At 34.5% G+C, this 25,335-nt stretch overlaps 1 pseudogene; it reads right to left on the bottom strand.

Moving 5' to 3' along the window:
• Positions 1–16,519: 16,519 nt before the first annotated feature.
• Positions 16,520–24,206, bottom strand: LOC111757948 (cyclin-G1-like; annotated as a pseudogene).
• Between the last annotated feature and the right edge of the window lie 1,129 nt (positions 24,207–25,335).

Below are 25,335 nucleotides of genomic sequence, written 5' to 3'. Positions count from 1 at the left end.
AGAAATGATCTGGATTGTGTTGTCACTGAGGATGGCTGTGGTTCACTTTGGGGAGCTCTGGCCTTTACTGTATTCTGGTTCCAGAGGGCAGGATGGTGTGCTGTTCAGTCTCTAGGACAAGCTTGTCACGCTGGCTTCCTGATATGACTTCAGCTCTTCTCATCATTAGAGGAGCTCAGGACCTCATTATCACTGAGGATGGCTGAGGTACTTTTCAGAGGAACTCTGGTCCTTTTTTTGGGCATCACTTCCTTGCTCCAGTGCAGAACCGTCAGCTGACTGGCATTAATCCATCATGCTGATGGCACAAACTTGGCTTCCACCACTGACCTTTGGGCCTTCTCAGCACAGCTCCATGAAACAGACTTGTGAGACTATGATGAACTCTAACTCTTCAACTGGACTCATGAAAGATGCTACCATGGGATCCAGGCCCCCATGACTCTTGGGTGACTACTATAAAATAATTCCGTAAATTATGTGTTCTGTATTAAACTGTTTTCCTTGTAAATCCTGACTGACATTCTGTCAGGACAATTATTAATTGTCTGCAATCTGGAACAAGTTGCATAATTAATATGTCTCACTTCTTTGTTTTTAATAAAGACATTAATAATAATAAACTTCCTCTAGGTGTTATCAGGGCCAATATTAAGTAATTTAATATATATTAATTTAAAATGTTTAAACTTAGGTACCTTAGATACCTTAGGTACAAAGAGAAAACTTAGTAGTTCTGACAGTTTTTTCATTAATTTTAATTTGATAGAAATTTGGAATTTTATGGAAAGATATAAAGCTATAAATTTGTGATTATTCAATATATTTAGAATATTAGTCTTTACATCAGTAGCACATTATCTTTTTACTTATTCATATCTTCCACAGTGTTTCTTAGTTTTCTTACATTAAACCTGAAGTTCACCACATACTCACTTATTTTACTATAGAAATTTCCAAAATTTTTTATAATTTTGGTGCTATTTTTAAAATTCTTTCTTTCCTTTTTTCTTTTCTTTCTTTTTTTAGTGCTGGGAATCAAACTCATGACCTTGTGCTTGCCAAGCAGGCACTTATGTCACTCAACTAAACCCCTGGCCCTGTGGTACTATTTTTAATTACATATTTTATTGTTCTTTTTAAATAGTTAAAAGCCAAGTTATTGAGTTTTATGTATTCATCTTTCATGTATCAACCTCATTTAATTACATTTTTGAGAGGTTCATTTTGAATAATGGAAAAATGTTTGAAGCCTATGGTCACTTTGTATTTTATTTCAATAGTTTAAGTTCTTGTTTTTGCTCCATGAGATATAATATGATGGTTTGATGTATAATATGATGGTTTGATGTACTTTTGGCAAGATACATTTTCCAGAAACTAGTTCTATGGGATCTTAATGTGTGTTTTGAAATAATATGGTCAGATGTATCCAGGAATAACAGCACTAACTCCAAAAAAGATAGCTTAGCTAATTATGCTTGCTTGCTTTCTATTATTCTTTTTCTTGTGTAGCTATGGTATCTGTTCATATACTCAGGCATCAACTGACAATTACAGCATTTTGTATGGTTGTTGGTGGAATTAGGCAGATGGTGTGCATCAGAGTCATCTATATAAAATATATGGAAGTATATGAACACAAGGTCTTATTGTTTTCATGAAGATAAGATTCCAGTTGTTGACTTTTTAAAAAGTACTTTTCATATAGTTTGGTTTTTGTGCATGAACTCTGCCTAGCCCTATGTCTTCAAGATTTCTGCCTTCTTACTCTCTCTAAGATTTAGTGTTTCTATTTTAAAATTCAGATCTTCGATCCATTTGGACTTTATTTAGTGTATTTAAACTAGACATTGGTCTAGTTTAAATCTTTGACATACAGGAAGCCAGTTTTTCCAGCACCATTTATATTAAAGAGACTATCTTTCTTCCTGTGAACATGTTTGGCTCCTTTGTCAAAGATAAGGTGGCTGAGTGTGTTTTGTAGTTGTGTCTGAATTTTCTAATCTGTTCCATTGATCCTAAGATCTGCTTTTTTTTCCAGTGCCATGTTGATTTTTATTACAGTAGCTTTGTAGTATAATTTCAAGTCAGGGATTGTAATGTCTCCTGTCTTGCCTTTGTTGCTCAGGATTACTTTTGTATTCTAGGTCTCTAGTGCTTCCAAATGAATTTTAGGAATTTTTTCTTTAAATCTGTCTGGTGTATGGTATACTAATGTTATTGATTAGGATTGCATTAAATCTGATAACAGTTTTTGGAGTATGGCCATTTGCACTATGTTGGTTCTTCCTGTTCATGAACAAGGGATATCATTCCATTTTCTGATGTTCTCTTTAATCACTTTTTTCACAGTACTGTAATTTTCAATGATAGGATGTTTTACTTCTTTTGTTAGATTGACCTCTAAGTATTTCATTTTTTTGGATGCTACTGTGAAGGGTGTAGTTTCCATAATTTCTCTCTCAGTGAGTTTATTGTTCATGGACAGGTATGCTATTGATTGTAGAGTGCTGACTTTGTATCCAGCTATGCTACTGAATTTGGTTATTATCTCCAGAAATCTTTTGGTGGGCTTTAGTTTTAGATATGTAGAATATTGTGACATATGTGAATAATGATAATTTAACGGCTTCCTTTGCTGTTCTTATTCCATTATTTCTCTCTCTTAATTGCTCTGGCTAATATTTTCAGAACTATATTGAATATGAGTGGTGATAATGGACATCTTTGTCTTGCTCCTGATTTTAGATTGAAAGCTTTCATTTGTTGCCGATTTAGTATGATGTTGGCTATTGATTTGTCATAAATGTCGTAGATTTTTCTCAGACTGGAAGTAAAGACTATCTATTCTATTCCAATCTTCTCTAGAATTTTTAACATGAATGAGTGGTGGACTTTATCAAAAGTGTCTTCTGCATCAATTGAGATGATTAGATGATTTTTGTCTTTGGCTCTGTTGATGTAATGATTTGCATATGTTGAACCATCCCTGTATTCCTGGGATATATCCCACTTGGTAATGGCATATAATCTTGATGCTTTTCTGTTTGCTAGTAATTTATTGAGGATTTTTGCTTCTTGTTCATTAGGAAGGTTAGCTTTTAGTTCTCTTTTTTGTTTAGATCTTTCTCTGATTTTGATGTCAGGGTAATACTTACCTCTAGGAATAAGCTAGGGAAAATTGTTTTATTTAAATTTCCTTAAAGAGTTTGGGGAATGTTTACATTAATCTTCTCTAAATTTCTTGTAGAATTCAGCTGTGCATCCATCAGGACTTGGAATTTTCTTTGTTTGTAAGATTTTAATTATATTTTCAACTTCATCAACTGATATTGAATTATTCAGAATGTTTATATCTTCTTGATTCAGCTTTGGTAATTCATAAATTTTTAGGAATTTGTCCATTTCTTCTGTTTTCTATCCTAAGCAAGTAAGCATTTGCAAAGTGCTATTGATGATCTGAATTTCCAAAGACTCTATGATTTCTCCTTTTTCATTCCTTATTGCAGGAATTTGAGTTTTTTCTTCCTTTATTTTTTGATAAGGTTGGCTAGGGTTTTATCAATTTTATATATTCTTTCAAAGAACCAATTCTTCAATTTATTAGTACTTTATATTGTTTTCTTAGTCTCAATTGCATTAATTTCTGCTCCAATCTTTATAATTTCCTCTCTTGTATGGGCTTTGGGTTTGGCTTGCTCTTCTTTTTCTAGAAGTTTGAGGTACCATATTAGATTATTTGTGTTTATTCTGTTTTCCTAATTTGAGAGTTTACAGCTATAAATTTCCCTTAGTACTGATTTCATTGTGTCCTATATATTCCAGTAAGTTGTATTTTCATTTTCATTTGTTTGTAGATATTGCTTAATTTCATCTTTAATTTCATTTGTGAGCCATTGGTTGTTTGGGAGGGTGTTATTTAATTTTTATGTGTTTTTGAGTTTTGTGGTTTCTTTTGCCATTGATTTCCAATTTCATTGCACTATCATCAGATGATATTCATGGTATAATTTCAGTTCCTTTGCATTTACTTGAAGATGTTCTATGGGCTAGTATGTGGTATATTTTGGAGAATGTCTAGTGTGCAGCTAAAAGAATGTATATTCTGATGTTGGATGGAACACTTTAAATATCTACTAAGTCCATTTGTTTACAGGTTTGGTTCAGTTCTGTCATTTGTTTGTTGATGTTTTTTGTCTAGTTTAATCTATCTCTTTGTGACAATAGGGTATTAAGGTCCCCTGTTGCAATTGTGTTATTGCTTATTTTATTTTTCATGCCTATTCATATTTCTCTTATATAATTGGGTTCTCCCACATTTGGTGCATATATATTATGATTATTATTTCTTTCTTTTGAAATTTTCCCCTAAAAAGTATGTAGTGACCTTCTTTATCTTTTTGATCATTCTTGGTTTGAAGTTCACAATATTTGCAAACCCCTGCTTTGTCTGGATTCCTGCTGTATAGAGCATAGTTTTTTCATCCTTGGATGAAGTGTGTGACTTCTAATTTCATCTTTGTTGATATTTCCTGAACTTGTTCTGAGTTGACTGAAGGTCTCAGATTGTATTTTGCCTTTTTATCTGTCATTTTCTATTTCAAAAATTTATGTTTTCTGTGATGTTCCTTGTGAGTTTTTACAATAGGTAGGTATATCACTAGTATCAGCACCCCTCTAAGAAAAATCTGTTCTTCATGAATATCTTCTGTGTGCAAGGGATTATTGATTTGTGTCTGTCTCAAGATCTTACCTTCCCAATTAATTACAATGGGATGTTGGCATCTTTTTGGCTCAGTCCCCAGTTCTTTAGGGCTGTCATGAGGATATTACCTCAGAGATCCCCGGTATTGTTACAGAAGTGAGAACCATTAATTACATCAGATATGACATCCTATCTAAAGTAGTAAAATTGTCAATAAAAAATAGCATCAAACACAATACAGAAATTGATGAACTATGATAACTACTGATTTTATACATTAGTCCATAGAAGCAAAATCTATAGTTACAGAACAGAATGCACTGTAAATTAGGATTTTGCATGCAAAGTGCTTCCTCTTGGTAGTCTGATTTTACCCTGTAGTGGGGAAATCTAGGGAGGATAATATATAAAACAAAGATAACCGAGAACAAAGCAGAAGCAAGACTGGAGGACAAAGGGTGGTCATGCAAGGTTTGAGAAACTAGAGGAGGAGATAGAAAAGAAAGAATAAAGGAGTATTCAACCAATTCTCTGAGAATGATCTCTGGATTTGAGGGGTGGGATTAGGGTTTTTTGTTTTTTGTTTTTTTGTTTTTTTTGCTGGAATTCTCTCCAGCCACTTAGAAAAGAGAAAAAAAGAAGAAATAAGACAAGAGAGAATAAAAGAAAAAAAGAAAACACGGAGAAAAGGGTCAGTTATCAAGTCCCAAATTCTTTTCAATTTGGTTGCCAGTATATGTAGATATAGATATCTGTTGTTTTCTTTAAAAAGTGGCCAGTTTAAATATATGATGATATAAGAAAAAATAGATTCAATAAACAAATGTGAAGCATTCTGCGGGTGCTCACAAAACTGCAAGCAGAACTGTGTTTATCGTATGGACGAAAACGGCATGACCAGAGAAGACGAGCACAGTAAGCAGTGCACCTTCATCTGCAGCAGATGGCCTCCAAGAACTGGGCACCTGGAGCCACAAGTGTATTGAACCATAAGTTCGTGCACATGCATACTACAGATTTTAACTTATAAATTAGGCAGTTGATTAACAATAACTAACAATAAAATAGAACATTTATAGCAGTACACTATAATAATGATTATTTAAAACTTATAAGTCGATTTTGTAATTTTCCAGGTAATAGTTTTAGACATAGTTGACCATCAGCAACTGACGCTGCAAAAAGCAAAATTATGCAAAAGGGAAGATTACTGCAGAGCATTTCAAACAGGAAAGCAGCATACACAAGTGTAGGAGGGTATGGAACACAGGGATTCATAGTCAAAACAATAGCTATCATTTATGGAACATGTACTATAGTGCAAGTACTTAAAATATGGTATCTCTTTCATTTTTAAAACACTTTAAGAAGAAATCCCTATTATCTTTATTTTAGGTATAAGAAAACTGAAGCTTTCAGGGATTAGTATTTTACCCATGCTCTCAGGTGATAATTTGCACTGTTGACGTAGGTTCAGCTCTGATTGCCCACAAACTGCAGGCTCTGAACCACTATGTCTGTGTCACTAGAAATTCTTGTATGTCAGGAACGTGACGAAAGAATGGTATGAAATGCTGGGGATATATCTCAGTGGCATAAGAATCTGCGTGGCAAGTGCGAGGTTGTGAGTTTGAAGGTTGGTAGCAAAATAAAAAGAAATGGTATGAAAAAAATTTTCGAATGTGAGGTTGAAAAGAAAATCTCTGAAGAGATCATAATATATGTGCCAATATGAAAATGTAAGTCTTTTATTATTTGAACAGCGACAGTAACAGAAAAGACAATAAACTTCAAATTACAAACATTCAGGGAGCGCTTATTAAACACTAGATTCTTTAGTGAATAGGTGAGCTAGAGAGAGGCAATAGTGCTCTCCGCACAGAACTGAAGTAGGCACTCATCCGCAGGGTCACCTGGTGCGGGTACTCAGAGTTTTACTTGTACGCGGATAAGAATGCCGTTCTCATTGTGTGAAAGTTTCATCAGAAGCCTTCAAAAATGAGCACAAGATGATAAGAAGCAAATACTCTCACATACTAGGTCAAGATGTCATCAGGGCAAAGTGGGAGATAAAAGCTGACTGCACAGTGGACTGATTGCCTCCCCCCTTCTCAGTGGCTAGTGAGGTTGTGAGAAGATTCTTTCTGAGCCTGTGCTGGACAGTCCCCTGCATCACTCTGCTTCTCTCTTGGAAAAGGAGATGTGTTTTTCCACTTGAGAAGGGTCTAAAATGTTAGCCTGATTGGTGGCCCTAGAAGCTGCGGTGCAAGGGTTGACTAAATTTCTTGAGGCAGCAAAATGAAGAGAGATCTACAAAAAGCAAAAAAGACATAAAGATCTACAACATGAGGAAGCTGCTAGGGATGACAGCAATGCACATAGACTTAAGAATTTTACAAAACTTGGAAATGATTCAGAGGACTGGCAGTTTTCAGTGTTATATGCTGAAATATTTCTTAGTACTCACAAGACATTGTTAGTCTTAGGGTTAATAGTCTAGAAAACTACAAGTTTACCCAGATTCCTGTGCTGGAGTTACATCAATTACGTCCACTAGAAAAGACAACCCTAGAGCAAAGAGTTCATCGATCTTTAGAACACTAGTTTTGTATCCAATCTACCATACAGTTGCTAACATTTTGCTTCAGTACCTTTATATTTTATATTTCTCAAATAGTCTCTGAGTTAAATAAATCTTTCATGTATGCTCACTGTATACTTGGACCAGAGCCCTGTTCACGACTTTCCTAAAATTATATTTCTATGGTTTACACTTCACAGTGACCAAACTGGGGACAAATGAGAAACAGACAACCGTTCTTTCTTGAAAGAGACCTCACTCACGCAGTCTTTGGGTGTGGTCAAATTGGCTTCGTCAGAAGGACGAGTAGGAGGATTGTAGAAGAGACAGAACTTGAAAATGACTGGCGAAAACATTTCTGAATCATAGGATTCAGTTGGAAGTTCTTACTGAGAAGTGATTGAAGAAAGTGCAATACAACCCTGTGGGAAAGTCAGGTTTGACCTGTTGGAAGCCTGTAAGTTTCTCTGTACATTCTCCAGCACCAGGATGAGACAGACTACACTAGCACCTGCCTCTGTGTACCTTTCTCCTGGGTCTCCTTTGCCCTCTATACCAAACTGACAAGTTAGAAATTGTGGCTATCTAGTCAAGATTACTAAATCTAAGGAAAAGAAAACAAACCATCTATATACTTGGGGAAAATGGAGAATAGAATTTTCTGATATCAATAAAATTTGTAGCTAAATACTACATTCATATTTTACTTATAAATTGAGTTTTTATTATTAAAATAAACAAAAATTTTCCAATGTATCTAAATTTAATTGAAGTACAGAAAAATTTAACCAAAAAGAATTTTAAGGGTAATAGGAAAGGAATAAAGTTGTTCTATGTTCACTTTCTTTTAAAGCCTCTTGTTTATTCACACACACACACACACACATACACACACACACACAAATGTACTCACACGCACATCTCTGAATTTTTTGTAACCACAATTACTCAGTCCCAAAACTGTATGACACAGGTAATGATTATTGTCTAGGCTTGGCTGATAAGCCTCTGTGTCTACCATCCTAAATCTGGTCACAAGCAATTTCAACATCATGACTCATATATCTGGCTAAAACATTTAACTTGGAAATAGGCAAATGGGCCAATGTAGGCAAAACCTCACATCATTCTTAGGGCTCTTTTCCTTACTGCATCTGATAGTTGGAAGATCCACTTTTCTCTGGTGTTGGAGATGATGAGGTGTGAATCCAAGGACATCAGGGTTCCACGTTTCCTTTCATGTGAAGAAAGCTCAGCTGCAGTAAAAAGGAATTAAACAACACACAAAAGATAACAGAAAAAAGATAAAGCCCTGAGGAGGATTGTCTTTGGTCTAGTCTTTTCTGATTTTAGATCTTCTTTTCCAAGATTCAAATCTTATAACCCAATAAATTTTTGCATAGGCTTATTGGATCTGGATTGCTGTCAATCATATAAAAACCTTTTTACTACTACACATATAAGTATAAATATGGAATACGTATGTATTTATGTATAAAAATACATCTGTATATATGAGTGGAAGAGTGGGCTAGAATAAACATCTTTCTGACTACATTGTCATTGATCTTAACAAAAAGCTTTATTGTGAAAACCTGCTGAAGTTTTATAAATTTGGAAGACATCTAAGTGGCATAAATGTTTAAGGGACTACTGTGTTTTAACTTTCTTCCCTTTATTCCTTTTATTCCTTTCTTTCTCCTTCCTTTCCCTTCTTTTCCACTTCAGAACAGCTTCACTCTAATGCCAGTGCTACACTTGGGCAGAACAAGCTAGGGAGCTGGTCAGTGTTACTGGACCCCAGTGAGGGGAAATGGCACGTCCCTCAGGAACCCCCTGCAAACGGAGTCTGAGCTGAAGAGGGTGGAATAAATGGATTAAGCAAGACCCCAGGTTTTCCTGATTCAACACTTGCCCATTTGCAGATTTTCTCTTTTCCTCTTCCCATCCCTCTCCTGTTTTGGGCTACACTACTCATCCTTGAAAAGCCTCCTCTTGCACCTTGAAAAGCCACAGGGATTGAAAAACTTCTCTTGAAACAATGGCTCTGACAGTTGCCAGGAGGGAACTGAGCCAATGATCTCAAACAAGAAGCATGAACACCAGAACAATCTCCAGTTGTTCCATGTGAAAGCTTTGCAACAGTTAAAGATGAAAATGATTTAAATCTTATCAGGACATCAGATGCCTGTATACCTCTCCTCCCTCAACTCATAAAACTCTTATCCTACCTCATTAGGGAAGTTACTAGATCTGCAAGTCCTTCCTGATCTACACCAGCTGAATAAACCTTTTAACCTCTATTTGATTCACTCATTTGATTTGAGCTATTCCTTGAGAGTATCCATACGGGAAGGGAATCATGCCCCAGAGTTAGATGTCAGAGCCCAGGATGGGGGTGAGCCAGTGTAGTGTAGAACCTCTCAGCTTGAGCTGGATATGGAGAGCATCCATCAAAGACTTAGGAATCTCATTTGTAATTTAGAAATTTTGGATTTATAATGATAAACTATTTTTGTGTATGTTTCTTTGCTGGATCCCTCAGGATCTAAACTACACTTGACACATAATAGATACAGACATACTTATTCTATAATAAACAAATTAATCAACAATAAAGTATCTGAGAGAGGGTTAGGAATATAATCATGGCTAAATATTATTCATCCCAGCCTAGCTGCTATTCTGTACTTTCAAATAACCAGAAAACATTTTTGTTTTATTAAGCCATGAAGTTTGTGCAGAATTGTTCTGCTTGATGAGATGACTTTGACGTTCTGTGAAAGTTAATCCTCAGTATAGAAAACCCTGCTCTAAAAAAATACTTAGCACCACAACAATAAGACAAAAGCCCATGTAAAGTAAACATTCCAGAGGCCTACATAGGCTAAATGGGAATCTGGAAATAATTATCCTATTGCTAAAAAATAAATAACATATGGGAAATGTAAGCAGTGGAGGAGTACTTCCTCTTTTTCAGCAGTATTTTTCTTTAAATACTTAAATTTATAAAATAGCATTTTTCTAAAATATCCTAAAAGACAAAACAGTAATATTATTTCCTATTTACTAATATTACTTTTATTATTTAAAAGTGTTCACTAGAAAATTAAATGATGACACTTAACATTACTAATCTTTCAGTTTTATGATTTAAAATTATTCACATGTCTATTAAACCACTGATTTTAATCTATAGATAAATAGAGATTAGCAGGGAGCTAGCTCAGCCGGTATAGCACTCATGTAGAAAAATAAGATGTACCTGTCTATATCTGTGTGATAAGTCTTATTCATGTGTATGTGTGTGCAGACACACATTCATAGTCACATGTACAGATGGCCATATAAATATTATCATATATAGGTTACATAAGTCAATATATGCATATATGTATATATATATATGTGTGTGTGTGTGTGTATGTGTATGATGCTTCAGTAAAGGAAATATTGATCCATTCTATGGTCTCGTTTTGATCATTTTTTAGTGTTTTATTTTCAGGCTTTGTGAAGAAAGAGTCAAGACTCCAGCCATCTCCTTCCTGCAGCTCCCTCCCACAGCAGTCTGGTTTCTGTCTGTACCACCCTACAGAAACTGCTTTCACCCAGCCACTGTCTTCTTGGTCATTAAATCAGAGGGAATTTTTGTGTCTTACTTGACAGTTTAAAGCATTTAGCATTACTCGCTGCTTCCTGAAACCCTCTACACTCTTGAAGTACTCCTAATGTATATTCCACAACACTTTCTTCCTATAATTCTCCCTAATGATTTGACTCCATCTTTTCAGTCTCTTTTTTGAACTTTAGTTTCAAAATCTAATGCTAAAAAAGATTTATTCATCCAGCTGCCAAAGTAAGATCTCTTGGCCTCATTTTTGACCCCTCACTTTCCTTCTGTCCTCGTAGCCAACCAGTTCTAAATATATTCCACTGGCTGTGCTCACATCCTTTCCCTCTACTGCTCTCTTAGTAAACACTCTCATTATCTCTCACCAAGCATTGTAAGAACTTCCTAATTAGTGTTCTTCTTTCCAGTCAGACTCCTGACATTTCATCCATCATAACTGCCACCAGTGGGATAGTATAGTATCACTCTCCCTTAAAAAGCTTTCAATGGATTCCCACTAATTGCAAGATAAAACTCAAGCTCTTTGGGGACAGCTAACATATCAAGTTTTCCTTTTTCAACTTGAGACAAAGTCCCCTGTTTTAGTCTCACACACAACACTTGCGTATCAAACTCCCTTCAGTTTCCCACATTTAGTCTGCTTTTTGTTCTACGTGTCTATGTATTAGCACAAGTGGGCCCTTGCAGTACCTCTGCCAGAGGAACGCTTTGCTATGTCAACTTCAAATTCTTATTGGTGCTCCACTAACTTGATTTTTTGCACACTTTAATAATCTCATTGTACGTTGAATTTATAACTACCTATCATGAATGTTTTGCATGTCTACAATTTATTCATCGTATTTCTCCCCAAGCTTACTGCCAGCCTCATTATGTGGGTTAATAGATGGTCTCATGTTGATAAGCAGTACAATTCAGTTGTTTCTGCTGCTTCCGTATTTCTTCATAGCCCATTTCTGTTCAGTATTGTTGATTCTACTTCTGTAACAAAACTGGAGGTAATTCATTCTGAAGCACCTACACTGAGGGTGCTTTCAGTTAATATCGCACTATTCTTAATGAGTTAGTATTCTTCTTGCCTCTACCTCTTTTATCACCTGACTGCCTCAATCCATCTACCTTCAGGAGGAAAATTATATTTTTAAATGAATAACTGAATGTAGCATACCCCTCTCAAAAATCCTTCAGTGGTTTCTCATGATTGATAAATATTCCTAAGTCCATTTCCTTCAGGTACTTCCTTGTAAGTTTTTTTCTTAACTTTTATTTTTTGGTGTCTGCTAAACAGACTGTTATGTTTATATGTTTTTTCTCTACTTCAGAAAATCAAATACTGTATAATAGGCTTTAAAAATGTCAGTGCTTCCATTTTTATTATGATAGTTCATTGACTATCAATTTTATTTCTGTAAGATGAATGTTTTGCACAGATATTTCTAAGTGTACTAAACATTTTCAAGTAATACAGCAAAATAATAAGTTTAACATAATTATAGAAAGATCAAAAAATGGCTAGCAACTTTCTCTATACAGCTTCTAAGATGAAAAATTCCAAGGCCTTATAAAAATGGCTTGATATTAATTATTTGTGATATTAAACATAGTTTAAAATAATTAGTATCAGTTAATTGTTGTTGAAGTTGAAATCATTCCCCTAAAATAAGAATAAATATGAATGATAAATCTTGCTATGACAGAGAGATGAAAAATTATATTCCTCCCAAAGATAGTGACAGGAGAGAGAAGAAAGATTCTAATGCTCCCAGAAGACCACCGTCTGCTTTCTTCCTGTTTTGATCTATAAATATATATATATATATATATATATATATATATATATCCTCAAAGCCCTTGAGTTTTACACATTATTTATTCTGTGCATTATCTTGTCTTCACGGAATATCATTTGAAGCAAATTTATATTTTTTAATCTTATTAGTACTCCAGGGACAACACTGATTGCCAGCAATGAGTTTCTCTCCCAAAATCGAGAGAATGTGATGTAACTTAATCTTGGCTCAGTTAATTACATGTTTATAAAGCACTTTGTTAGTGTTCTTTTCCTCCTGTCTTTATTTTTAAGATAAATGTATACACTCTATCTATATGGCGTAACCACATTCATATCCTCAAAACTGCAGGAGACTTTACCTCTTATATTTCTTTATTCGACATTCAACAAACATTTAATCAGCTCTTGCATGGAGTAGACTTGATTCTTACCTTCATGGAGCTTACATTCTAATAAATAGCATTTTTTGAATACTTTACACCTTGCGTTATGCTAACGTTCTGCATATATCATCTCATTTAAACATTAAAGTTGCAATAATGAAATAGTTATTATTGCAGTATTATTGTCATTACTAGTATTGTTTTATGCACAAGAAAACAAAATCTTAGATAATATTGATCATTAAGAAAAAGAGAACAGGAATTACAAGAGAGTTCCGGCTTCCTTCTCAGGATGTAGTGTTAAATGAGAGAAAGAAAGCAATCTATCCTATGCAAGGTACCATTATTGAATTTTCTATGACATTTAGCTAAACCCAATGACACCTTCAATAACTCAGTCCATTCTCCACACTCCAGCTGAATGATCTTTTAAAATGTGCATCATGTTAAAATCTAGATCCAAGTGTAGTGTGCCTTCCCATTACAAAGAGAAAGAAGTCCAAATGCTACTACAATTCTTCTTACAAAGCTCATTGTGAAGTGTACTGTCAGTGCCCCTCTAAACTTGTTGCTTCTCTGTCTCTGTGCATCTGATTGTTCAGCCTGTTCAGCCTTCTTTCTGCTGTAGAATAAGCGGAGTCAACCTTCAGAACTTTCACACCCCTTCCCTGGAGGCAGTGAATACTTCGCTTTTCTGCTTTGTAAGATTCTTTTCTTCCTTGTTTTTGTTCATTGTTATTGCTGCTCTTCTGTTTTTATTAAGTTGTGTTTTGTCTGTAACACCTCTGCCGCCTCTACTGAAATAGAATCTCCATTAGAGCAGATACCTTATTTGTTTTGGTATCCACTAAGCAGGGCCTGGCATGTAGTGGAAACTCAGAAAACATTCAAGACATCCATGAATGGCTTTAAAATCCTTCTAAAAATAAAACAAACACTATGTTCTTCTCATGTAGAGCATATTGTTGGAGCTATTAAAATGCTTCAATATACTTAAGTATATAAAACATTATTTCCATTTTTTCTTTTCTTTGATTGTACTTTATTCTGATCATGTTAAATGACTAATAAGAATAAGATAAATTAGAAGCTGGCCAGTAGTTAACACATGTCTAGAAAAACAGACAAGTAGGTATTACACACATTTAAAAATCAATCTTAAAGATCCTTTAATATATTTATTAATTGAAAATTTCCATATTCTTATATAATTTAAGCACCCTTCTCAATTAATACTGTATTTTTTTTCAGTAGTTTTATTGAAAGGTAAATGCCTTAGTGTCAAACATAATGGGAGCTAGTTAGGTAATCTCTGCCAGTTCACAATGAACATTTACATTTTCATGCTAGTGAAATATAACACCTTTTGAGAAAGTTGAACATCCACAAAACATGATTTATAAAAGTTTAGGACAGAGCATAGTATGGCTCTTTGGTTTGTGACATGATGTTAAAATTGACATTCTCAGCAGACTCAGGCCACAGGTTGCACTGAATCACTGCTTATAACACTTTAAAAGTACACATCTCTTTATCTTCATTGGCTTACACGCAGAAACCCAGACACTGCATAACTGACGTCCTACTTATGAAGATATCACTTACTTTTCTTAGGATGTAGTATGGACATCTGTAAAAATATTTTCTATTACTTTTTTAAAAAATTACATTAGAAGAAATGACAATTCTATAGAAACAGTACCTTGAAAAACTTCTGGAGTGCTTCATCTAGGCAAAACTTACTTTAGTAAGATTAAAACAACTTCTCAGAGTGGTGACTGATTTTAAATTAGTAATAAGATAGAACATATAACTTAATGGAACTAGACTAAGGTAGCAGGTTCTGTACAATATTTTTAATCATGGATACAAACATCACCTGGATTCTAGGAGAAATAGTAAAGATAACTCAATGAATATGCCAAACTTATTAGGTCTCTATAATGTTCTCAAACTTAAATGTAATTCCCATATAGCAATAACATTCTTATCTCTGAATTATCTGTTACTTGAAATGAGTGACAGGAAACCATTTGTGCTATCTCCAATGTAACCATTGTTATGCCTTAAAAGTACATATGTAAAATGTTCATTTTGATGCAAACCTCATAGTTTAATATTCAACATTTAAATTAAGTAGGTTACCATTTTTAATGTTGACAGTACATTGATCCAAGATACACTGTTAGATTAATGCTTAAAATGAAGATTCATAGTTCATTTTCTCAGGTTTGTTATTAAATATTTCACGTTTAGCTTTACAGATAAATTCAAAGCTGGACAATCCTACTACAGCATTATATTGAGAAATTTTTTCAAGCTGGAGAACCTTATATTAATCTAGCTGTGATGTTTTGAGGCCTCAAAGCTTAAATCTAGTATGTCATTATGGAATCCATAGTTTAGGGTTATGGAGAAAGGTTTTAAAAAATGTTTTTTGTTGCTGCGAAAATACTATTTACATGAAGAACAGAAAAAATTCCCAGCCAATCAAAAGTTTATCTAAATATTACCAGTGGTTGAAAGTACATTTCTCATAACCATGTTTCATAATGTACATGTATTAAATATTAACATATAATTTTGAGTAGAAAAAAGATAAATTACTGCAAGTTAATTTAAATGGCAAGAACATGCAGCATATATGCAGTGACAAAATTTACATTTTTATGCATATTTATTACTTCCTAGTGTTCCAACTGCTATAGTAATAAGTTGAGATATGCAAACAATTTTCAGAAATTCAGCATGGGGATCATCTTCCCTGTACTACTTTTTCTTTAGGTACAATATTCAAATTCAAAATGGTTCTGCTTATAAAATAACATTAAAAGTGTTATTTAAAAAATCAGCTCATATATGAATTAAACTTTTGGTCATGTTTTAATTTTAATTGACCTAGAATTTGGGTCTATCTGTAGTCAAGACGATGATGATAAATAAATCACTACTTCAGTGCTGCTTTTAAAGTTCAGGTTATTGGAAAGGATATTGTCTTCTAATGTGACAGTTTAATGAAATGGTTGACCTATATAGATCAGAGCTTGGATAACTCCTTCTCTCGGGGTGGTGTGTGCCTTAGATATAGTATATGCCTTCAAATGTTAGCTGGCTAGATTCATGAGGTCATTTTTTCCCTTTGTATTCTAAGTTCAGTTTGACTGTTTTGAAGATAACATTTGAAAACTTTAATTATAGGTGAAATTTTAGGATTTCTCTATACAGAGAATAATAACCAAGTTACCAATTAAAGAACCATTTCAGGCATTGTTGCAAGGTGAGTGTCTTTGCAGTAGTTATGCTATAATTGTTGTGTAGTATGCCCGGAAACAATTTCCTCCAACTTCATATTTAGTTTGATAAATAGTCAGTTAAACATTAAAATACAAGCCCTGACAGAAGGTCAAGTCTCTACTATTTGTCTTTATTTCTGAAGGCATTCTACTCTTTCTGTTAATTCTATCTACTTTGATACGTGAATCTCAAGCACAGTGATAAACAAGGCCAATGCTGAATGCTTTGCTTGAGAAAAAATGATCTCTCAACATTTAGTCTATTTTTTTCTTTCAAATGACAAATTCCTGAATGAGTAAATAATGGAGTTGTAGAAATTGGAAGGCAGTAGTAGTTTGACACCTTCTCCAATACGGTCTTTTTATTTCATCAGATCTACAGCTGTGAATCTATGATGACTTATATGAAAGAAGTCTGTTGAGCACGGAATATTTTTCTCTTCTTCTATTGCTTTTGTAGCCAAATAAAATCAACTCAGTCCAACAAACCCACAGTGCTTGGACTGTACCTTCATTCAAGATAGCAATCTGTCCAGTAGCCTCACAGCTAGAAAAGATGTCACTGTATCAAAGCCAAAGAACTGACTTAGACTAAGAAGATGTTTTACTTTAAAATCCCTTAGTCCTGCAGCCATTATAAGGCCAATGTCATGCACATGTCTCGCATCCTGTTGACAGGGCATCACACTGGTGTATCAGGTCCTGTGAGTCAGTTGTGGTCTGCACTTCCTCCCTTCTTGCTAGTGACTGAGGCTCCTTAATGGGACCGCTCTTCTTGGGTCTGCTTTCGCCTTGACCACCATTCAATATCAGACATAAGCAGCCTAGAAGGCCAGGGGACTCATGTGAACCGAGAGGAGGTCTTGGGAGGGGAACTGACCAGGGCAGAGGTCTCCATCACACCCAGGAGAGACTACACTGGCCTCTGCAGGGTCAGACAGAAGCAAAGAGCAATACTCAATTTTTTAAAAGACTAATGAGAAAGATGAAGTCAAAATTTTGTTTTTTGATTTCTCATACTCTATTGGAGGTTGATTAGGTACAGGGAGCAAGCTGTTTACTTTAGGAGCACACTGAGATGATAGACACATATCCAGAATCTGAATTATTAATCACTTTACATTGCTACCCCTAGATTCCTTGCTGATGCTGTAAGGTGACATAATATATTGATCAAGAACTCAATGGTTTTGACATCAAGATTTCGTGGTTTTGGATTTGTATTCTGCACTGACTACGTGTATGACTTCAACTATATCATATCATTTCTTTGTTCTTGAGTTTCGCCTATGTAAAACGGACCAAGAGACATTTATCTCACAGGCTTCTTTGAGAATTAAAGCATACAATACAGGAAAGCTGTTGATATAGTGCTTTGTATTTAATAGGCACTCAATAAATGTTGACATTTATAGTCCTGTGTAACAATATCTATGAATGAAATATATCAGTGAATGAAACATAACAAAGGGAAATTTTTTTTTCAGTTTAAATTGAGAAGAAATAGATGAAAACAGCTGGCATGTGAACTTTTTCTCTTCTAATTTTCATGGTAATATTTCTGACATGAAAACCTGTATATGGTATGCATACCTGCATTCCAAGCATTTAGGAGGTTAAGGCTGTGCAAGGTCAATCTGGATTACACGATGAGTTCAAGACCACCTGAACTACATAGCAGGACCCTGTGTCTCTCTCTCTCTCACACACACACACACACACACACACACACACACACACACACACGCACACACACACACACACACACACACACACACCAGTATTGGGGATCCAGCCCCAGGGCTTTATGCTCTACCACTGAGAAACACCTCAACATATTTTATTTAAGCCAATGTACTAAAAAAGTGCACCATTTAAATATCTAATAAAATATTATTGAGATATTTTGAATTCTTTATTCTAAATCTTTAAAATCAGCAGTGTGCTTGTATTTAGAGTACATCTCAGTTTGGACTAAATATACCTAACTGCTTTATAAACATGTGTAACTAGTGGCTACTAAATCAAACAACTATGTACTCTCTATTCTCACAGAAACACAAAAAATAGTATTACAAGTGATATCTTTACAGCTCCATGTATGCCTGTTAACAAGTTTTCTTTTATATTTCTACTCTAGAAATGAAGACAGTGAGGCAAAGAAATTCACATGTGTGTAGTTCCTAGGCGTCATGTTCTTTTTATCAATTACCCTGGTAGTGACGTAGGAGATAGGTGAGGTGGAGCTGTCTGGGGAAAATGAGTGACACCTGTCAATTAGAAGATCCCAGGGCAATCCTGGGAACTCCTAGTTTGAACTTGTGAGCTCCAACAAGGTTTAGACAACATAAATGAAAGATGGACACCATGGGAAGCAGCTATGTTGAGTTTCCCCAATAATCCAGGCCATATTTCTCAGATACTGTGTGTAAGGTTATATGTCAATGTGAATTTTTCCTTTTTCCTTCTTTGGCCCAAGTTCTCTCTGCAGTTCTTTCTTCCATATCCATTTACTTCACACTTTTCAAAAAACTTTTCGCACCATTTTTTGCTTGTCTCATCTAATTTTTGCTTGAGTCTAGAAGAATCCTGGGTACTTTTGACTGGGAGCCATTTAGAAAGAAACTACCTGGTAACAGTAGCATCACTACATTGCCAGGCTAGGAAACGCCACTGACATGACACGCTGTGGAACTGGCATCCTCTGCAGCATAGTTCCAAGTGTGACTCTGCACACACTCTATTGCTTTCTGGTTTTTATGATTCAAAACTTGGACTAAACACAAGTGTCTTTGGAAATATTTAAGCGTCTCATAGCCAGTGACATTCTTCCAGAATCACCAATTTTGTCTTTAATGTAACTTGGTTCAGTATTTCTGTTATCTTCAAGTTCTCCTCCACTTAAAATCATCTCTGCAATGCGTAGAGTCTAATTATCTCATTACTAGTTACTAGCCACAGGCAACTCACGTTTTGTTGTTTATAATGTACTGCATCAATTAATGCCTCATTTGTTAGGAAGTTCTAAGACCCTGCCCAGGGTCCCTGCGATGAGAGACTCAGCTGGGCTCTGATTGACCCATTTGTCAGGCACAGAGTGATTTTCCCCTCTCCAGACTGGGGTGAGATTACTGATGATATTCTACTTTACATAAAATATCTGCATTTAGCTACTTTAAGAATCATACACAAAGTTACTAGTTTTTTTTTATATGAAACACCTTTAAATACAATTTCTTCTGAGGAAAAAAACCCCACCTATAATGCTCCATATTGCATAAAATTTCTACATATTATATTAGTTTCAGTGAATAGGAAAAATACTCCAATAGTTTTTGTGTATAGTACTTAATTTAAAATGTAAGATATTGTGTACTATTTATTTAATACACATCATGTCATTTCTATTGCCAAGAATGTTTAGTATGTTCAGAGGAGTATGCTCCTGAGATGCCATCTTTTCCCCTCATTTTATTTACCTAAAGGGAAGGAACAGATGATGTGGAAAAGAAAATGATCTTACGTAGAAGGAAACATTAAAAGTTTGTCATTTTATCTTTGTATTAAGTCACACTTACTCAAATCCCTAAGAACTATCTTTACAAAAATGATTAAGGACTTCCCATATTACCCAACACTACCCCTAATAACACTGGCTTCTTTGTAAATAATAAGCAATGCTGTGTTTTGAAAATGTATGGCTTTTGAGTGTGCTTATTTGTTAATATCCTTGATGTCTTCCGGAACTTCTCTGAAGTTTAGCGAAACATTGTCTCCCATTGATAGCACATGTCCTGAGAACATCATGTGTGAGCATATGGTTGAAGTTAGTTTTCAATTTATCCTGGTAATGTCTTGCTATTTTGGTTGTATACCCTTCTGTAAGAAAACAGAAGATGGCAAGATAGAAATGTGCCATAAGATAGTATTAAAGAGAAAAACATAAGGAAATATTAAAATATGAATTTTGCAGTAAAGGAAATACAAAACATTGCAAGCTAAAGCACTCATAGCTTCTGAATGAATGCTGTCTTTCTATAAAATGAAGATGTTTTCCAGTCTAAGCATATACATAATCTGAAATTTAAATAATGTTAAATGAAGCAGAATCAGAGCCCTTTTAAAATAGGAAAGATTATTACTTAGATGGTTTGCTTACTGTAGCCAGGAGAAATTTTATTCCAAGTGGTTGAACTCACTTACTTTGGTAAAGATTCTGTAATTCATATACCATGAAAATTTTAGGAAACTACTGAGAACAATAAAATCACAGTTATGGGATGAGATATCAGTACATGTTTGTCTGGGTCTTCTACCCTTAAATTCAAAGTCCTCTCCAAATTTGCTCCAAGTCCTTGTGTTTTTCTCCGTGTTTCTCACTTTTTTGCTCTTCTTCTGCACCTGTTGTTTCAGTGTTCTGATTTCTACAATACTGTACACCTCTATTAGACAGCTAACTCTTCCCAACACCTAGCGACTTTCTTTGAAAGAAGTCTTGTTACAGAGATGAAAGTATGTACATTACTATTTCCATGTTCTCCTGCCTGACCAAAACCCTTCCAAATCTCTCTGGGACCAAAGAAATGTTCCCCACCCAAGGGAACTGCCATTCATCATCAGCATTCTATGGAATAAAACACAGATATACGTGTGTGTGTGGGGGGGGTGCTTGCGCACACATGTGCAATTTACTTAGAGTCCAAAAACACTTTTATGTTTTTCCAAATTTAAAAAAAAATCTTTGAAATGATGACTAAAAAATAGTTTGTATATAAAAAGATACACTTTCTTTTTAAATGACCTCTTCTGTGTCCTGTGCTTTTTAGACTGTGAAAGTTACTGTTTACCAGGTAACATTTTGAGTCAAGACATTGGTACTATAGATGGATAATAATGCCTTTATAATTAAATTTTCTCAAAATTCACTTTTTGTATCACTTTAGTGAACAATTGAAAAGTTTTGTTTTTCTCCAATATATTGAATGAAATATTGGCAGCTTAAAAGGTCTTCTTATCTTGCCTATAATTCTTTATCTAAATCCTGCCTTTTTTTGAGACTGGAATCTCTGCCATAAACATCTCTAACACTGTAGCAAAGGAGAATACTTAACATTTGTTCTTTTTTTGCAGGTGAAAGCCAGAGCTGAAAATAGATTGCTTCCACTGTGGCACTTTTAACTTTCTTAGCATTATTAAGTTTTTCTGCACAGCAAATATTCAAGTACATTTATAGGTGACCATTTTAAGTTCTTAATCATAAAAGCTCCTACTAATTTAGAATATTTTATATGTTTAATGCAACTAAAAGAAGTTCTACAATTCAATATGAATAAAACATACAACCTTCATTGGAAAGATTCACCCTTGATGGAAACATTAAATGAAGTTTTAAAGTTAAAATCAAAGAATACTCTCAAAATTATTTCTAAATTTCACTTCACTGGCTGTAACTAAGTTCAATGACATGAATTGAATTCCATCACAATGAAACAAAGTTCAGATTTACTCTACAACAAACCTTTGAAAACAAAGGTCAAATAATTATTCTTAACTTTTGAGAACAACCTTTAGAGTTAAACTTTTACTTGGGAAAACCTAAATAACAAAAATCACCACTTAAAAATTTTCTATTTACATGTATACTTATTTGTGCCATAACCCTCTTGAGTTACAGACATTTCTCTTTTATCTCTTGAATTTCCATACCAGAGTAACAAAATACTTAATGGTTGAACCTAACACTTTTAAAATCATGGGCCTCAGACAAAAGGAAGAGAATATTATTTTCTCTTTGTTAATTGGTATTGTGAAATAGACAAATATATAAAAATATACCATGATAAAGCAAGTATTCATTCTCTCATTAAAACAAACATTGGGCAGATACTCACTGTACTGGTTCAAGTGAATGAATCCTAGAGAGGTCCCAACTTTATATTTTAATTCTAGTTTTGTGACTATAGTGGTAAGAAAAAAATGTAGATAATTATGGGCTGTCTAGAAAAGTGTACGTTGGTAGTTGGTAAAGAAGTAATTAATAGTACAGTAGCTCCTGAATAGCAGCATGATTTGTTATGTCAAACTGCAACAAGTGAGTACAATGAAAATCTTTTAAGATGACAACTTTATACAATAAAAGAATGGTGATACATAGTTTTGCATATATTCAAAGATCCTCTCAAATAAATCCTAATATATTTCTACTACTACCTTGTAGAACTATATTTCTAAAACTCTTTTGGGACAGCCTTTTGTGATTAAAAAATCAGTGACCAGACATAGCAAATTTTATTTTGTTTGTTTCAAATTTTATTGGGAGTTTTTTTTTCTTCCACTGATTCCACAGATCACTACAATTAGAATTACAGTAATGGTAGGATGCGGTTGGTTGAACTATGACTTCATACTTTATAATGGACAGCGCAGTACTTCCTGGAACAACACCACGGGGCATTAACAGAGCTGGGCCTGTTTCCGTGGATCTAATGTTTTCATGCACATCAATTTAAAAATGCCAACTACATCTTAAGCCTGGTGGCCAACCTAAAAGTTGTAAAACAACAGACAAGTAACAATAAAATGGCTATTTGTGTTTTATAGAGTTGTGTAAAACTAAGAAAAGAGTAGTGTTTGCAAAAGTAGAGTTTTATAAAAAACTCAAGTTTTGTTCAAGTTTTGTTCTCCACTCATTGTGGCAGTATCTCCATTTTTTTTCAAATATGGTATATGTCTAAAGGTAAATCAATGTAAATACTGATTGAAATCTATCTATGCATATCTAACATTTTAATTCCTTGTCTGAATAGACTGTATTTTTGGGTATTTTCATATGACATTAATTTATACTGTACATAATGGGGTATATAATCACACGAGATATTTTAAAGGTATTAAGCAGCCACAGCATTAGAGGCTTAACATAGGCTAAGTCTGTGTTATCAATTTAAAATGGCCAATTTTGAGCTATGAGTATGTTTCTTAACGCATAAGTTTATTTAAGTAACATCTGTGTTCAACAGTAATCGCTAATCACTTCATTAGATTTTAAAATATTTACCTGCTTAGATATAAGGTGAAGTTAGAAACTGTATAATGACCTCCAAAAAAGCCCAAAAGATATTTAGTCAGAGTTACACTAATATGTATCTTCTATGTGTGGTATATTATCAATAAGTACATACTCTTGGGTACACTTTTCATTGAGAAGTGGACACTATTCTGTCCTTGAATTTGGGATGGCCTTCCTAGATGTGTGACCTGCTTCTGATGACAGGTAACAGGATGCCTTGCAACTTCCTCGAGCTTATTGAAACTTTCTGTTTGTGGGCCTCGTGCTGCAACATAAGACATTAAACTATTTTCAGACTTCTGTGCTACAGAAACCACTGACACAAGCCCCACTGACTGTCCCGGGTGACTTGATCTTACAGCTGTTCTTCCTACGTGAAGAGACTAGAAAAAGCCTTTTTGGGAGCTCCCAACCTGCTAACTAATACCTAATTACCACCATGTTCTCTTAGTTGATACCATAAGGAGCAGAAACATCATACAATTAAGCTCTGTCCAAATTCTTGCCCACAAATTTTGGGGGATGATACAGTAGTGGTTGTTCTAAACTAAAGAAGTTTGAAGGTACTTTATTAGCAGCAGTAAATAAATAAATAAAATGACTCAATTTTTTGGGATTCCTATGAACTCTAACTGGTTTGTATTAAGGAATATCTTTACTCTTTTGGATTCCTGTTTGCTTTTGCTTTTGTTTAGTTTCCAATCATTTATCAAAACGCCACATTTACTTTTGCCATGCTCTTCTATCATTTGCACGATTGGTGAAGGATAATTCCCTCCAGTTTTTCAGGTTTTAATTCCAACTTTTATTTGCCCTAATTAGCCAGAGGATAGCACTTAAGTGCTGAAGGGCTTTAAAACTTTAGCTAAGAATATAAGGATATTATGCAACAAATAAATTTCCTAAAATGTACACATAATACTATCAGTCTTGTCCTAAGTATCTTCCAGTTCTTTCAAATTAGATCAAATCTAAACTGTCTTCCTGGTATGTTCCTAATTTATGTCTCAAACTTTATGGCTTACATTTTCCTTGGAGTCTCATAGATAATGATTCTGTATACTGTTACGAATTGTACTGAAGCCTCACAAGTTGCAAGCAGAAGCAAGTTGAAGTCTTAAACCCTGATACCTCAGAATGTGTCCTTTTTTAGAAGTAAGTTTTAATAGAGGTAATTAAGTTTAAAATGAGGTCATAAAGGTAGGCCCTAATCCAATATGACAGGTACACTTATATAAAAAGGAATTGAATTCGAACAATAAGGGAAGTACATAGAAAGAAGCTTCTGTGATGCTCCTTCTTGGAAATCTACATTGTAATGATGCAGCTATAACACTGAACTTACCAGCATCTAGGAAAGAGACCCCAAACAGCTCATTCTCTAGTACCTTGGGAGGATCTGGTTTGGTGATACTTTAATTTCAGACTTCTCAACTTGAGACTTCTGAGACAATAAGTATTATTGTTTTCATCTGCATGATTTTGTGATACTTTTTTATGGTAGTACAAGGATACAAGGTCTTACTAGACCACCAACTTTCTCCTAGGTTTCATGCTTGTCATCTCATTTAAATGTATGATGTGTAATACATTAAACATCTCAAGATTTTGAGAGAAGAGAAAGCAACCAAGATTTTTTCCAGGAATTTGGAGGTAGTTAGTTCAGGTACATGTGAGCTTCAGCAGGAAAGAAAGTGGATGGACTTTCTGAGACAGTAGAGGCAAGGATATAAATCAATGACATGTAATTCATTTTTCACACAAAAAAGTGGTGTCTTTGTGTATGGGACCTGTGCATTGAATTCTAGAAGATTATGGTTGAGAGATTGGTTTAATTTGTTTAGTTATGCTCATTCTAGAAGGAACAACATGCAAAAA

This window comes from Cavia porcellus, unplaced genomic scaffold, assembly GCF_034190915.1.
Source record: "Cavia porcellus strain 051 isolate PalLab524CR breed Dunkin Hartley unplaced genomic scaffold, mCavPor4.1 scaffold_28, whole genome shotgun sequence".
NCBI classification, from domain to species: Eukaryota; Metazoa; Chordata; class Mammalia; order Rodentia; family Caviidae; genus Cavia; species Cavia porcellus.
The sequence above is the reverse complement of the archived record's forward strand: the minus strand, read 5'-3'. Positions and strand labels throughout refer to the sequence as shown.